General features: G+C 36.9%; 1 protein-coding gene across 1 annotated transcript in view; it reads right to left on the bottom strand.

Annotated features, from left to right (window-relative positions):
* Nucleotides 1-15,512, bottom strand: part of KCNH5 (potassium voltage-gated channel subfamily H member 5) — a 384,559-nt gene that overhangs the window by 284,787 nt on the left and 84,260 nt on the right. The gene's annotated exons all lie outside the window — the stretch shown is intronic.

Genomic DNA, 15,512 nt, shown 5'->3' with positions numbered 1-15,512 from the left:
ATGAACTCAAGCACAGTTTATATACTAAGAACATACTCATACATAATGCAGCTCTGACTTTAAGGCAACAAAAAAGTTTAAATGATAAGGAAAGTTTTTATATGCAGATTCCTTCCCACCAGGAAATAAGATATTTGTGAATTATTAGATTTACAAAAAAGTTTCATTAGGTAAGACCCAGTTTATTTTCATAAGGGGAGTATAAATAGCACAGAGAAAAACCAAAGAAGAAAATAGCTCAGATGCAATACACAGAGTATAGAAACAGGGTGATAAATTCAGACCCTTCATTTCTTCTCCTTGTAAATGTTTCCTCTACTCTGAAAGATTTTATTTTATTTCTTACTTTATAAATGCTATGAACAGCAAAACTTCTGAAAAAAAGGAATCCTAGTTTTACTGTCAAGCAAACAGGAAATATTTCTGCATATATTATATTAGGAGAAAGAGTAAATGTCACTGCTGTTTCTACCACCTCCTCCCAGTTATGAAAATCACTAAATTTGTAGAGCTGTGAAAAAGTGAAGAGTTGAACCTAGAATGGGATACCTATGAAATCCTATCATCCTCTAGCAATAGTCATAGAAAAGAATACTATAAGGGAATAGCAGCAAGAAGATTCATATTTTGTTGAGAAGCTCAAAATATCAAATAGAGCATTATCCAAATAGAAACACAGCATACACTTTATTCAACACACCATAGACTTTATTCAGTCCATGAAGTTCCCAAAGTTACTTTTTTTGCAAAGCATGCAATAAGCCACTCAGAAAGGTTAACGTCATTCCTGGTGCAGAAGAGGAAGACAAAGCAGTGACCCAGGACCCTCTCATCTGATTATCACCTCAAGTCTCACAGTGCCCATGAATTCCTTACTGCTAATTCTGTCTCCCAGAGGGGAGACAAGGAATCTAACATAACCTGAAAGTGTCAGCTGCTCAGTCGTGTCCAACTCTTTGTGACTCCATGGACTGTAACCCACCAGGCTCCTCTGTCCATGGAATTCTCCAGGCAAGAACACTGGAATGGATAGCCATTCCCTTCTCCAGAGGATCTTCCCAACCCAGGGATCAAACCCAGGTCTCCTGAATTGCAGGTTGATTCTTTACCTAATCTGAGCTTAATTCTGATCAACATAGAAGAACTTGTAGGTAAAGTAGAACAGATGCAATATTAATGAGACTCTAATTATGGCATTGTATAGTTACAGTTAAAAAGGTTAAGAATGCATTTTATTATACTCTATGTGATGGTATATGTTTGAAATTTTTAAAAAGAAAAACGTGAAATAGAGAGAGTGAAAACAAAGAGAAGTAGAAACAGGAGACCCAGTGGAAGCAAAAGAGGAACAGGAGCATCCTGTCTCAGTTTTCTGTCTCAAGCTCAATATCCTTAGGCCTAGCTCTATTTAGATTCCTACTCTCAAAGGCTGTGGCATATACACAGCCTTAAATCAATTCTTATTTCACTTGAACACTGGGGGAGGAGAGACATTGAACTTCAAACAGTTCAAAAGGGTAGCATTAATAAAATTCAGATGATGAGTGGCATCATTCAGTGACATGAGAGGTAAGAAGATTCAAGAGAGTCTGGAAGCTCTCAAATCAAAGGAACTATGTAATTATGAACAAGAAGACCAAAATAAGTATTTATCAAGCATTTCTATATGTCAGGCTATGAGTTGGGCCCTGGGGACATTAAGACAAATATACCTTGCTTCTGCTCTAAAGAAACCTGTAGTCAAAATGCATGAACTCAAACAGGGTTAAATTAAAAAATAAATATAGTGCTGTAGATATTTTCTTCCCCTTGGCTCCAATTTTTAAAAGAACCATGGTATTTCTAAGACTATAATTTTTTTTCTAAAAACAAAGGAAAAGACACAGAAACTTTATCCCCAAATCAAACTAAAAAATAGTCACAACCTTCAGCTAGACTGTAAAGAATTAGGACCTACTAGAATTAAAGCCAAATGATGGAAAAACACACTCTCTTGACCTCTGATGTGAGCAGATCTCTACAAGAGGAGGTGATCCACCCTAAGGACCACCTGCTCTAGATTCCAAACAATCTAAAAGCACCATTTTCTGTAGCCATGTTCAATATCATTTCAATATTACAAAATATTTGGTAAGAATTGTAAAGGTTTCTATGATACCACTTCCTCCTAGATCTTAGTCAGCTCCCTGCCTGACATCTCTTGCAAAATCATTTTCTGGGGCTAGACTTATCCCTGCTTCTATTATGCATGTTTCATATTATCCATGTTTCAACTGACTTCAATACTTGAAGGATTCACAGGTTTACTTCTTAGCACAAAATTTTTCCCTAAGTTCCTCATACAGAAGCCAAATGCCTGTGCACATTTCCATCTAGGTATTCCATAGGCGTTCAACAGGTAAACATCCCAAATCTCATTTCTCCTGAATCAGTTCTTCATCTGCTTCTCTTGTGAACAACATCACTATGAGACCCACCCTCTTTCCTGCCACACCCAGACAGTTATCAAGTTTAGAGGATCTCAGCATTCAGACTGCTCAAAATAAATCTCAATAAATCTCTCAAAAAATGTCCCTTCTTTCCTATTCCCAAGGTCATGTCTTGGTCATGGCTTCATAGTTTTCCTCCCTGTGTGACAGAAATAGGCTCTCCATCAGCCACCCCACCTCCATTCTCACTCCCTTTACTTATCTGATCACCCTGGATAGGCTAGCCTGGTATTGTTTTATATTACATATGCATATGTGTACACACACACACACACACACATATATATATATATATAATCATGTCCCTCTCTGACCTAAAATCTTTGGTGTTAGCTCATTGCATAAAGGATTAAGTGTTTACTCCTTACTCTGACATGAAAAGTTCTTCAGGACCTGGCATCTGTCTATCTGGTCAGCATCTTCTGCAGCAATTCCTCCCCATGCTATCTAGGCTCACACCATGCTCAACTATGTATAGCTCCCAGAGTGCCCATGCTGCTTCATGCCACATTATAAGTTGTTCCCTCTGCTTAAAGCACCCTTCCCTCCCACTCTCTAGGCAGCCAGGGCCTTATTTAGAGCTTATGACAAAGACTCTCTCCTCTATATGCATTTCTCTGACATCTTCCTCCCCAACCTATCATCTACATGGTCATACTCACTGTGAAAGTTAGGTATTCTTCCTTTGTGTTATTATATACTCTTTGCTCATCTATATTACAATAATAATCACAACAGTACTTTATTACAAGTCTCTGTTTGTGTGCACAACATGCCAGGAAATGCTAAATCACTTGAAGATCATACCTAGTATCAATCACAAAGCTTGTTGTTGATATTATTCAGCTGCTCAGTCATGTCCAGCTATTTGTGATCCTATGGACTGCAGCACAACAGGCTTCCCTGTCCTTCACCATCTTCCAGAGCCTGCTCAAACTCATGTCCATTGAGTTATTGATGCCATCCAACCATCTCAACCTCTGTTGTCCCCTTTTCCTTCCTGCCCTCAATCTTTCCCAGCATCAGGGTCTTTTCCAATGAGTCAGCTCTTCACATCAGGTGGCCAAAGTATCGGAACTTCAGCTTCAGCATCAGTCCTTCCAATGAATATTCAGGACTGATTTCATGATTGACTGGTTTGATCTCCTTGCAGTCCAAGGAATTCTCAAGAGTCTTCTCTAACACCACAGTTCAAAAGCCTCAGTTCTTAGGTACTCAGCCTTCATTATGGTCCAACTCTTACATCTGTACATGACTAGAGGAAAAACCATAGCTTTGACTATATGGACCTTTGTCAGCAAAGTAAATAATGTCTCTGCTTTTTAATACACTGTCTAGGTTTGTCACAGCTTTTCTTTCAAGGAGCAAGCATCTTTTAATTTCATGGCTACAGTCACCATCCACAATGATTTTGGAGCCCAAGAAAACAAAGTCTTTTACTGTTTCCATTGTTTCCCCATCTATATTGCATGAAGTGATGGGACTGGATGCCATGATCTTCTTTTCTTGAATGTTGAGTTTTAAGTCAGCTTTTTCACTCTCCTCTTTCACTTTCATCAAGAGGCTCTTTAGTTTCTCTTCACTTTCTGCCATAAGGGTGGCGTCATCTGCATATCTGAGGTTACTGATATTTCTCCTGGCAATCTTGATCCCAGCTTGTGATTCAGTCAGCCTGGCATTTCACATGATGTACTCTGCATATAAGTAAAATAAGCAGGAAGACAATCTACAGCCCTGAAGCATTCCTTTCCCAATTTTGAACCAGTCTGTTGTTCCATGTCCAGCTCTAAGTTTTGCTTTTTGACCTGCATACAGGTTTCTCAGGAGGCAGGTAAGGTGGTCAGTTTATGCAATTTATTCCCATCTCTTTAAGAATATTCCACAGTTTGCTGTGATCGACACAGTCAAAGCCTTTAGCATAGTCAATGAGGCAGAAGTAGATGTTTTTCTGGAATCTCTTGCTTTTTCTATGATCCAATGGATTTTGGCAATTTGATCTCTGGTTCCTCTGCCCTTTTTCAATTAAACCCAGCTTGTACATCTGGAAGTTGTTGGTTCATGTACTGTTGAAGCCTAGCTTGGAGGATTTTGAGCATGACCTTGCTAGCATGTGAAGTGAGTGCAATTGTGCATTAGTTTCAACACTCCTTTGCATGGCCTTTCTTTGGTTTTGGAATGAAAACTCACCTTTTCCAGTCCTGTGGCCACTGCTGAGTTTTCCAAATTTGTTTCCAAATTGTATTCCAAAGCTTGGCATACAGTAATATGTTAAGCAATCAATATATTCAGTAATGTATGAAAAATTTTTACAACACAAGTATTTGTGAGTGTGATGAATTGAATGTGTCACGGGGCAGGGAGGCAGCATAATTAACAATCCTGTATGATAGGTATCACTACTAAAACATAGCCTAGAAAAATTAAGTACAGTAATTTGGCTAAATTTATGTAACTGGTAAGAGGAGGAGCCAGGATTCAATTATAGACAGTCTCATCCACACTCCTTGTTCCTAACCACTTCACTATCTGACCTCATTCTAAACCTCACTATATCTAGAGCATAACATATTATTTAACTAATCACATTAGTACCCACAATATCAGCTTAAACACAAGCATTCTCTAGAAGACTGAATCAAGAAGATTAAATAGCTTGCTTTCCTCTTATTCCCAGCCAGGCACAGCAGTGACCCCCTTAGGAGTCTGTGTAGGCCCTAGAACCCTGGAGAATCTACAGTTCTCTAACATGGACCAACTCATTTCATCCTAACAATATCAGGACTCCTATCTCCATTGTTCATAGGAGGACACTGAAGCTCAGACAGGTTAAACAACCTGTCAAAAGTCATACAGCTAGCAAGGAATGGAAGCATCACTCAGACCTAGTCTTCAGATTCTACATGCATTTCCCATGATAGCCAACAGCGGCACAGTCTTCCTGTCCTCAACCGAATAATCATTGCAATAATAATCTTCCTAGAAGAATATCAAGTGTATCCTCCAGGAGATCATCATAGACATTAAACACAATCTCTTCTACTGGCCTTCAAGGTCTACAAACCCATCTCTAAACAGCTAGGTCATTTCCAACCATGACTTTGCTGAACAATAATGTTCCAGTCAAACCAAACTTTTTGCTCTCAAAAACAACCCCAAAATTTCACCTTTTAATTTGTCCACAGTATCCCTTTCATCTATTTATGAAACCAGAAACTGTTATTCAAAATAAGTAATACAGAAATAAGGAAGTTTGCTTTATTTGGAAAGGTTTTTTTTTTCCCAACTATATCATTCTCCATTGTTTTGCATCCAAAAAAATTTACTGCAATCACTATAATCAAAATTCAAAGTTAAATTAATTTCTTTTAAAACTTGATAAAATACTTAAAACTTGAAACAATCCAAATGCCCATCTCTGGTAGAAATGATTTTAAAAATCATTGCATATTCCAATGAAATGCTATCCAGAAATAAACATGAACAAACTAGAAGTATATGAAATAACAGGAATAAATCTAAAAAGTGTCATATTGAACAAAAGAGTATATACTGCGTGATTCCATTTATAAAAGTTTAAAAACAAATGGAACTACTCTTAGGGATTAGAAGCCATTACAAGTCAAAGTGGCTTTCTTTGTTTGAGGAGGGACTGTGACTATGTAAGGCCTGAATAGGTTCTGGCAATATTCTGTTTCCTAATATGGCATTACTAGGAATTACTAGGTGTGTTTGCTTTGTGAAAATCCTTCAAACTCTACTTATGATTGTAAAATTGATGGAATTTTTAAAATATAGTATATTTAAATATCAGAAAAAATGTGTTAAGAAAAATCCATTAGTCACTGTTGTATCATTAAGGTTAACATTTCACCACAGTACATAATCTGGATTAATGATTTCTTCTGCATCATATGATTTGGAGAGAGGGGAGGAGGAGTCATATTCAACTCAATCCAAAATTAGATTTTACTTATTTTATGACTCACCCTCATAAACTTTAGATTGGGTCTCAAATTATACTTAATCCCCTGTTAGGAATTTTAATTTAACCCATGTGGTAATACTGGATACTTTGATTGTCCAAAATAAAATTACTTACTTCTGTACTACCACCTATTTATTACAAGCTCTTGATTCTGTTCTTTTGACCAGTTTTGTCTGCTCATTCATTTTCTGCTTAATTTCACTGCATGCTTTCCAATTTTTTTCTGTGCCCTCATCTGTACTCCAGTGGCATTCTGCCTCTATCCCAACCTCTGAGCTCTTAGCTCACAAATCCCTGGGGTTCCACTGGTGGAAGAGAATATAAACACATCAAATGCATAATAGAACACAGCAGGGCTAATGGAGAACTTTCAGTCATCAGCCTTCCCTTCTAGCCAATTTCCCTACTTGACAAGCCCCTTAAGCCATGAGAGCACAGAGAACAATATCCTGGAGATATCTCAGTGTTATTTACTCTTCAAGGTATTTTTGTGGATTCCCACATTAAAAGTACATGGGGTGTCATTAGCATAAAAATAATGTCTTGCAATGATAAATCCATTTAAAATACAACTCAATTCTCTCATCTGAGCCAAGGATAATAGATAACTCAGCTAGTATTCTTTCCTACCTTCTTTCCCCATTGCTTCATAAACAGAAAAGGAGTAATCAAAGAACTTGTCCAGGGACATATGACAATTAAGTGGGGCTGAGAGAACAGGAATACAGACTTACAATATTCAGTTGCTTGGTCTTCCACCTACATCTAACATTCTCTCATAGGATGTGCAGTAGATTGTTTGAGAAAAGCAGCTGCAGTCATTTCCTTCCCTTTAGCCACATGACTTTGCAACTTCTCCCAACAAAAGATAGACTCTATTTCCACATCTTGACTTGAGTCTAGACTGGCTTTATGATCTACTTTGACCAACAGAATGTAATGTAAGTGACATTTTGCCAGTTCCAAGCCTAGACCTCAAGAAGCATAACCTCTAATCATGGTCTTAGAACCTATGGCCATTCTAAGTTGTCATATGAAGAATGGCAACTAGGTTTGAGGAGGATGAGAGGTCATAAGAACAGTCCTCTGAATTATCTGTATGAGCCATCCCAGATCAGCTAGCCACCAGCCATCTCAGCAGTCTACCGTGGATGCATTGGTGAACGTAGTTGAAATAAGCCAAACCTAGCCAAAGCCAGCAGAATCACTCAGAACACAGACAAATGAGTTAAATAAATGGTGATAGAATTATCCATAAAGTTTTGGAGTAGTTTGTCATGCAGGGAAAAAAAGCTAACTGATACAATGTGGGGAAAGCATATGTATTTATGAGCACATTATTTCATACTTGTTTGACATAAAATGGGGGCAAAATAAATACATACGTGGCATCTGGTCCCATCACTTCATGGCAAATAGATGGGGAAACAGTGGAAATGGTGACAGACTATTTTGGGGGGCTCCAAAATCACTGCAGATGGTGACTAGAGCCATGAAATTAAAAGACACTTGCTCCTTGGAAGAAAAGATATGACTAACTTAGACAGCATACTAAAAAGCAAAGACATTACTTTGCCAACAAAGGTCCATCTGGTCAAAGCTATGGTTTTTCCAGTAGTGTATGGATGTGAGAGTTGGACTATAAGGAAAGTTGAGTGCTGAAGTGTTGGGAGCCAGAGTGAGGCACTCCGCCCGTGGCAAAGGTCATGAGGAAGGAGGCTTGACATACGCAAAGGCAGGATCGAGCCTCAGGAGTCCCCCTGGAAATCCTCGAGCATCTACCCCCATAACCAGAGCCTGCCTGCTTTACTACTTTGTGCTCCCACCTACACCTCTGACTTTACGGGGGGCTGTCCCCCACCACCTCTTTCGGAGAAGGAGTTAACCTAGAGCTCCAGTTAATAAAAACTCCTGGGCGTGACAAGAGTGTTTTAACCTACAATTTCCTCTGAAGTTTCTCTAGCCTGCCTGACAGGCTTGTCCGGCCACATGTGATTGCTCACAGCCTCCCAACTGTGAGAGGCACGAGATGCTTTAAACTTTCTAAAAACAGGTTCCTTAGAAAAGTTAGAAAACTATTAGTATAAGTATAATGGGCTGATTAGAAATTGTATTGGTGAAAAAAAAAAAGAAATTGTATTGGTGAAGGGTTTTTTATTTGTTGAGCCAATGTTTGTTGATAAGTCTCCACATCCCCTGCCCTTATATATATGAATATATAGAAGAAATAAGTATTAACCTTTGATATTAATCACGTTAGACCTTAGGCTAAGTAAATTCTTTCCTTAACTAAAACCCACTACACCCTCACCCTATAGGAATGTAACTTTATTTGGGTGGAGTCTGTTTTAAGAATAATCACCCCTGGAGAAATAAGTATCCTGGTTGACTGACCGCTGTCACAAGGAGAGGGTCATAATTTGTCAGCAGGCCCCCTGGCCAGAAGATGATGTAACACCCCTAAGACCTCTGTATACATTTGTATGAAGCACCTGACTTTGATCAAAGTCAGGACTGCTGATCCCATGTGACTTTTGCATAACATCTCAGTGTATATAAGTAGACCATGGAAATAAAGAATGGGGATCAGTTTCTCGAAATACTGGTCTCCCCATGTCGCTCTCTCTCTCACTCTGGCTGAGTCTCCATCTGGAGCGTGGAACCCACCATGCTTACTAATTATGCCTGGGCTTCTAAGATCCAACCGGGGAGGCCTCAGTGTCTCCTCTCCTTCAGGAGAATGGAAGGACGCCTGTGGCCTATGTAAGTGGTGCAAACTTCTTGTCTTGAAGTTTTATTGATCTCCCGCGTAAACCAAGCTACTCAGCCTCTTTTCTTCACTGAATTTTCCTACTGAGCTATCCTCATTCTATTACTCTTTACATCTTTAATTAATATCTAATTGAAGCTATTGTATCCTGATCCTCGCCGATGTCGTCCCCGCTTAGAATACCCTGGATCAGCCGGGGCTGAACCCCGGCACTGAAGAATTGATGCTTTTGAATGGTTGTGTTGGAGAAGACTCTTGAGAGTCCCTTGGACTGCAAGGAAATCCAACCAGTCCATCCTAAAGGAAATCAGTCCTGAATATTCATTGGAAGGACTGATGCTGAAGCCGAAACTCCAGTACTTTGGCCACCTGATGTGAAGAACTGACTCATTGGGAAAGATCCTGATGCTGGGAAAGATTGAAGGTGGGAGGAGAAGGGGACAACAGAGGATGAGATGGTTGGATGGCATCACCGATTCAATGGACATGAGTTTGAGTAAACTCCAGGAGTTGGTGATGGACAGGGAGGCCTGGAATGCTGCAGTCCATGGGGTCACAAAGAGTCGGACACGACTGAGTGACTGAACTGAACTGAACTGATAAAGAAGTCTCATTTTAACAAGACAGTCTCCCAAATAGATAAGATATGAATGTATAAAATAAACTTTAATATACAATTGGTAGATATTAGCTTACTTTTTGTGTTGAGAAATATGTCACTATCTTGCCTTGCAAGAATTTATCATGATAAATTCAACAGAAAAATAATAGAATTCTATATCACCAAAACTACCATTTAATGGAAAAATCTGTAATCACTTTTTAAAATCCAGATGCACATCAGGATTATCTTGGAATTTTTTTTGAAAAATACAAAGCTCAGGTATTACTTTTTTTCTCCAAAATTCCAGATATGTTTCTAATGGGCAGCCATGTTTAAAAACAACTGGACTATATGATGATCTTCTACCTTTATCTAGCTTGTTTCACTTTTTCTATTTCATATTCAATGCTCCCATTTCATTTAGTTTATATTTTCCAATTGCTCCATCTCTTTTTTAATGTTCTTTTGTAAGGCTTTATCAAGCATAGTAGAAAAGCTTTTGTATACAAATATATAAATAGTATGTATAGTATATATATTTTAGAAAACTTATGAATTTTTTCCTCACTAAAAAACTTATGACATTTTGATTCCACTTGTTTGACTTAGCATGAATAGAATGTTAGATTTCTAATTTAAACAATAGATATGCAACAAGCAACAAAGTTTTACTGTATAGCACATGGACTTATAGTCAATATTTTATAATAACCTACAATGGAAAATAATCTGAAAAATAACATGTGTATATGTATAACTGAATCTCCTTGCTGTGCACCTGAAATGTGTAAGTCAACTTTACTTCAATAAAATGTATATATTAAGAAAAAAATGATATAGGGCAGAAATCACTGCTTATGAGTAGAGGAACACAAGACATCTTCTTCCACAGGATCTGACTTCAGAGCAGTCTTTATTGCAGTCCTCAGAGCTATGTTCCTTGTGAACTTCCCACCAGGGGACAAATCAGAAGTGAGCAAGTAAGACTCAACTGGCCGGTATTGAATCCATCTTACTTTGAAAATCTTAAGAACTGAAATTGTCTAGCCCCATACTTAGCTTGGACACAAAGAATTGAAACCATAATTAGCCATCTATATCGACATGACTTGGTACTATTCGTGTCTTCTTTAGTATGATCTTATTCTTCAGGACTTCTGCCCAGGCAAATAGTTTTATTATTTATTATAGGAACTACCCAAAGACTCATTAGTTCTTCAGTGGAAAGCATAGACAGTTTAAGCCCTAAGATTTTTTGAACTTTTTGCCTCAAAATCATCACCTTACTGTTTCCACCAATCCTGGACTATGGTATCATGATTCTTAAACCTACCCAATTCTAACAAAGCCTACTCTCCTAAACTTCTCCTGATTTGAAAGATCCACCTTAAATCAAACTTCCAGTTCCCAAAAAATTCTCTCATTTCCTCAGAAGATACTATCAAATATCTGAGATGCTACCAAATCTTTGCAAGATACTGTTCTCCCATCAAATGGTAAGCAATAAACACAACTCAGCTTTGTCTTATCAATGAATTGTGTTTGTAGTTCTAGCTTTTGATGCTTCATGCCCTACCTAACTTAATACCTATAATGACAATACAGGTATAACTTCAGAGTTCCGTAAGAGAAAGGCTCAGAATTGTATCAGTCAGGGAACCCTTAAGCTATGTGTCCTTGTCAAGTTATTTATAGCTCATTACAAGGTCTTCACAGTTCAGATGAAATTTACCCATCAGATATATATATATATCATGCTGCTGCTGCTAAGTCGCTTCAGTCATGTCCGACTCTGTGCGACCCCATAGATGGCAGCCCACGAGGCTCCCCCGTCCTGGGATTCTCCAGGCAAGAACATTGGAGTGGGTTGCCATTTCCTTCTCCAATGCATGAAAGTGAAAGGTGAAAGTGAAGTCGCTCAGTCGTGTCCAACTATATATGTAAATCATATATATATATAAAAATATTACTTTAAATCTAAGTAATATTGCCTAGAAACACAGGTAGCATATTTCCTTCATCATTTCCCAGAGGAAGAATGGAAGACAGCTGACCAAAGGTAAAGCTGTCATGCAGGAGAAATGGTTGTTTAACCCTTTATCCACAATGTATAATAAACAAATTTCTTAAGGAAAAAACTCTGATGCTGGGAGGGATTAGGGGCAAGAGGAGACGGGGACTACAGAGGATGAGATGGCTGGATGGCATCACTGTTTCGATGGACGTGAGTCTGGGTGAACTCCGGGAGTTGGTGATGGACAGGGAGGTCTGGCGTGCTGCGATTCATGGGGTCGCAAAGAGTCGGACACGACTGAGCGACTGATCTGATCTGATCTGATCTGAAGGATAAAAAATTTTGTTATAAAGGTAACCATGTTTCCTGTGAGTCAGCATGTGTTATGTGAAACCAGAGATAAAATCACAGTATAAAACAAAGTAATAAAGACTAAATGGAATAGGAACGGAAGTTTAGAACTTCCTTCAAAGAAGAATGAAGAAATGATGAATTCTCAGCATAGTGATAATTATTATACAAATAATAAAGAGCAATTTCTAAGCAAGTATCTATGGTTAATTAAGGCAAAATTTTTAAGAGTTATAGTATACATATTGTAATATATTTCACCCTTCTTTGCCTTTATATCAGAATTATTTCCTAATGCTTAACAATAGGAAGCATTTACCATGAATGAAGATCAGTACACATAAAAATTTCTATTTATGTAAGCAACAAAATCAAATAAAGGAATCTCACTGCTGTCCTCTTTGCTTATAACTTCCTATCCTCCCAAAGCTAATTTACTCAGTTAAACAAATTGTTTTGTCTCCGTAGAAAATTAATGCAAAAGACTATATTCCTGGAACATCACCAGTTTTTTCAAATATAAGAAGGATATCTATCTTTAAACCTTCAAATATAAGAAGGATATCTATCTTTACCCAAACTTGATAACACTCTATGCCACAAATCCCACTTGGAAAAGAATTTAAAAGTTCAATCTACTGCCACTCTGCTCCAATTTGAAATCTGTGGCTGATTCTCATCCATTTCCCAAATCCTTTCCCCATCTCCTCTTTCACACTGACTTCTTTTTTATTCACACTTTTGAATAGTTTGTGCAAAAGTTTTACTCTCAAGCTAGAAGGTAGGTACATTGAGTTCAGTGACTAAGCCTTGTACATCTTTGCATTCATTTGTCCACTATGCTTTGTACACGTAGTGGGAGATCCCAGCTTAGAGATCTAAACCCTTTGGTAACCCCTAAACATGTATTGAAAGTTGGTAGGGTAGGACATCTGACTGGAAGATTATTTATAAGAAAATTCATGAAAAGAAACTTATGAATGGAGAGCTGAGCAGAGTAGCCAAAGGATAATGCTAGATTTTCTGAGTGGAGGATTTGGGGCCACAGATAAGGTTGTGTCACAAAGATTGCCCTTGTCCCTGTCTTTTTCATTACTAACAAGAAATGGTTTATGCCTCATTCACTTCAATAGAAATATATACAGTGTGACAACTATGTTCCAGGAACTTCAAATCCAAGATATTAGGATGATAGAATCTTTGCACTGAAGAAGCATAAGGTCTATTTTTGCACTAAAGAAGCATAAGGTCATTCCACCAGAAATGAGCATGGGGCCTAACCCTCAGTTTCCTAAAGATCTTTATTGTATTTGACCTCTTAACTTGAAGTAAAATTGAAGCATAAAAAATAGGGTCACCCATAAACCTTCCGCTGAGCATACAGATGAAAGATGAGTGTTAGTAAACTACTAATCCAATCCTCAATAAAAAATATAAATGTTTTTATTGTTATTAGAAGCTCTGGGATTATTAGTGGGCTTTCTTAAGTAAAGACCTGGTAGGTAACTAGGACTTAAAATTGCAGCTAAAGTTTTTAAAGCAAGCTACTAAGAAACTAAAAAGAAAAAAAAAAAAAAACTTAAATAGAGAAAGTCCCATGGAGAAGGTAACATCCTCCCAGAAATAGTATATTTCATTACAGACAATACATGTAATAAAAATAAATAAATAAATAAAAACCATCCAGAAACATCTTATACTTTTCAGAGTTAAGTAAATTTATCAGCCATAAAGAGAAATGCTATATAAATGATAAAGGGATAAATTCTCCAAGAAGGTATAACAATTTTTGCATGCATCAACCTAACAAAAACTAATAGAACTTCAAGTACAAATGAGATTAATCCACTACTATCTTTACAGACTTCAACATCCCTCTGTCAGAGACAGTCAGATCTAAAAGGCAGGAAACCAGTAAGGACATAGTGGAAGGCAATGGCACTGTCAATCAACAGTCTATTATTGACATCTTTGACTACTTTATACAATAACAGCAAAAAAAATAAGCTGATGTGAAACATTTACCAATATAGACCATATCCTGGGCTATAAAACACACCTTAACAAAATTAAGACAATAGAAATCATACAACAGCTGCTTTGGATCACAGTGAAATTAAACTAGAAATCAATAACAAATATAACTGGAAAATACAAAAATATGTAGAAATTAAACAACACATTTATAAATAAAATATGGATCAGAGAAGAAATATCAAGAAAAATGTATTGAAACTAAAAATACAACTTTTTGTATTTGTGGGATGTAGCAAAGCAGTACTCAGAGGAAAATGTACAGTGTAGAATGCATATATTAAAAAGTAACAAAGAAGTAAAATCAATAACCTAAATTTCTAAGCTTAGCAAACTATAAAAAGAAAAGCAAATTAAATACAAAGTAATAAGAAGAAAAAAACATATTAAAATTAGAGCAAAAATCCATGAAATTGAAAACAGGAAATCAGTAGAGAAGATTAACAAAATTTTAAAAGCTTTTTCTTTGAAAGCATCAATGAAATTATAAAACCTCTAGCCACACTAACCAAGAAAAAAAGAGGACATAATTACTAATGTGAGAAATGAAAGAGAGGACATCACTACAGATGCTATAGACAATTAAAGTATAACAAGTGCAATAATAATAACTACAACAATAATAGAACAATTTGGACAACTCTGTGCCCATAAATTTGATAATCAAAATGAAATGGATCAATTCCTTGAAAGACACAATCTACCAAAACTCAAATATACACACAAAAGTAATTATTTGAAGAGAACTATATTTATTAAACAAATTGAGTCAATAATTAATAATCTTCCAAAACACATAGCCCCAGAGCCAGATTAACTCGTGAGTGAATTCTACCAAATATTTAAGTAAAAAATTATACCAGTTCTCTACAGTCTCTTCCAGAAAAGAAGCAGAAACAATACTTTCTAACCCAGTTTTAAGAGGCCAGCTTTACTCAAATATCAATACTCAAATACACAAATACAGTATGAGAAAAGAACACTACAAATGAATATCTCTAATACATAGATGCAGAAATCTCAACAAAACACTAGCAAATCAAATCCAACAATATATAGAAATAAGCATACAGTATGGCCAAGTAAGATTTATCCTAGGTATGCATGGCTGGTTCAACAATAAAAAATCAATTAATTTAATCAATACCATCACGGACTAAAGAAGAAAAAGTCATATGTTTATATCAACATATGCAGAAAAGGCATTTGACAAAATGTAGCAATTATGCATCATAAAAAAAGTCTCAAAAAGCTAGCTACAGAGA

This window comes from Bos mutus, chromosome 10 (genome assembly GCF_027580195.1).
Source record: "Bos mutus isolate GX-2022 chromosome 10, NWIPB_WYAK_1.1, whole genome shotgun sequence".
Taxonomy (NCBI): Eukaryota; Metazoa; Chordata; class Mammalia; order Artiodactyla; family Bovidae; genus Bos; species Bos mutus.
This window is presented reverse-complemented; position numbering and strand designations above follow the sequence as displayed.